The sequence below is a fragment of the Rhopilema esculentum genome, chromosome 9 (assembly GCF_057945365.1).
Source record: "Rhopilema esculentum isolate cy_ngs chromosome 9, ASM5794536v1, whole genome shotgun sequence".
Classification (NCBI taxonomy): Eukaryota; Metazoa; Cnidaria; class Scyphozoa; order Rhizostomeae; family Rhizostomatidae; genus Rhopilema; species Rhopilema esculentum.
Genome location: NC_142823.1, coordinates 1,451,401 through 1,453,792, shown reverse-complemented (window position 1 = coordinate 1,453,792; position 2,392 = coordinate 1,451,401).

The following is a 2,392-nucleotide window of genomic DNA, read 5'->3' as shown; positions in this document are numbered from 1 at the left end:
GGTGGTGGCCCCAAAGATATTTGACATTTTCATTGTTTGACAGACTGATTTGAAAATACTTTGAGGGTCAAAAAAACTATAATTTTTCGAAAGATAGAAAAATATAATCACTCGCCTTTAAGAAAAATTCTTGACTTAACTAAGGTATGCTGTTGTTCTTTTGACCATGTGGTATTTTTCAAAAAAGCCCACATAGTTTTGAAATCTCAGGGGACCTTGCTAAGTTAATTCGTGATTATCAGAATTTCAGTAAAATAAACAAACCCAAACTTCAAGCAAATTACCTATGGCGTACCACAGGGATCAGTCCTAAGGCCAGGACTGATTAGTATCATATATACAAGATTTGTCCCTAGAGCTGTGACATCAAGCCGTGTCTAAATGTATACAACAGCCTCTCTAATTCAGGGAAGCAGCGTAGAAAAGATCTGCAGAGCATTGCAAAGAGTTTTGAACGAAATACAAGGGCGATGTAAAAAGCATGAATTGAAAATTGATTCGTAAAAGATTAAAGTAATTATTTTGAATCGACAATAGTGTACTTTCCCATCACTTACTTAGTCGAGGTTAACCCTGCTAAGCATGATGAATCTTCTCCTCCCTTGTCGATCCTTTATTATCCTTTCAGCTCGTTCCTTTGGATACCAATGTCTTCCTCCAATTGTTCAATGTAGGTCTTTTCTGGTCTGCAAGCATGTCTTCTTCATGTGATGGCTCCCAAAACAGAAAATCATGGGCTAGTTCTTTTCTTCTCCAGTAGTGCCCGGCAAATGATAGTCTTTGATTTCTGATAGTAGTTGTCAGCATAGGAGTATCTCCATATAAGTTTTGGTTGGTACAGTGAACTCGCCAACTGATGTTGGGTGTTGCCCGTAGGAGTCCTCTATACCCGCCAATTTCTAAAAATATATGGAGTTATGGTTGGTAATAAACTGAACTGGAAATCATAAGCAAAGAAAAATCGAAAGCCCATAGCCCAGCTACCACGCAGCCATTGGGCTAGCAGGGGCTATAGCCCCCCCCCCCCCACTTTTTTGCACTAATAGATTTAACAATTTTTAGAAAGTTTACTCCAGCGCAACTTTAGAAAAGTTTTCTCTAACGGATTCTAAGTAGTAGCAGTTTTTTTACTGGTAACCCCTTTTGTTTATTTTCTTGGCATCTTATCTTGTTAATCTATTTCATAGTGATTAAGTAGAAAGAATCAAATGTTTTCTGAAAAGGGCGCTTTCTGGCGTTCTAAAGGGCGTGGATTAAAAATTTTCGGTAGCACCCTTCTCAGCCTACCCATTTTAAGACAGGTGCGTGGTGCCTGCCATAACCTGTAAAGCTGCTGTGGTGTAGAAAAAACTATATTTTTACCACCGCTTTTTTACCACCACCGAAAACGTAATGTGAGTCACGTAAACAAATGTCTCAATATAAATACTACATAATCGAAAGATTGTAGTTTTAAAAGATTCAACCACCATGGAACCACCAATCAAAACATCAATTTAAGTAGTAGATTTTTTTTAAATTTCATTGACGAAATTCAATCACCGGTTGGCGAGCAAGGCTTCTGGAATTCGAATTTTGCGCGCTCGAAATATTCATATAAGTTTAAGTAAACATATTAAGAAAGCACACCACAAGTAGGAAAAACGTAAGATAGTCAGCTTGCGATGCACCGTAAAACTCGAAAATCGCCGAAATTACGTAAGACTTGACACGTATGAAAGTCTTGTATAGTGAAAAAGATCAGAATTTACAACTTCCAAAGATAATGTTTTCCAAAGATTATTTCGAGGGAATTTTCTTTAAAAGACAACATATCTCTTGATTTGATCTTTAAGAAAAATAGAAACAATTAGATTTTGAAGCAGAAAAAGAACCCTAAAATCCTTTATGAGTTTTGGAAATTCATTAAAGAAGCACTACAAGATTCCACTAGATGAAAAAAATCTCTTCTTTTATTAGATTAAATTTTTTAAAGTAGTTTCATCAAAATTCAAAATTACACTCTACAGTAGCTCAGCCTCATCTTCTTCTTAATTTGATCAGAAAATTTGAACACTTTCAAGGCTGGTATTCTCATGAAATTGTTGTTATATAAAAGGTGTGTTGGTATGCAGGCTGAGATGGCCCTTAACCTACTCAGAACAACAAACAATTCCAAATTACACTCTACAGTAGCTCAGCCTCAGCTTGTTCTTAATTTGATCAGAATTTTTTAACAATTTCAAGGCTTGTGTTCTCATGAAATTGTTCTTATAATTGTTCTTAAAGGTGTGTTGGTATGCAGGTCGAGATGGCCCTTAACCTACTCACAACAACAAACAATTACAAATTACAAAAAACCTACGATAAATGTTATATAACTAATAACAAAGAGCTATAAAACTGCCAAACT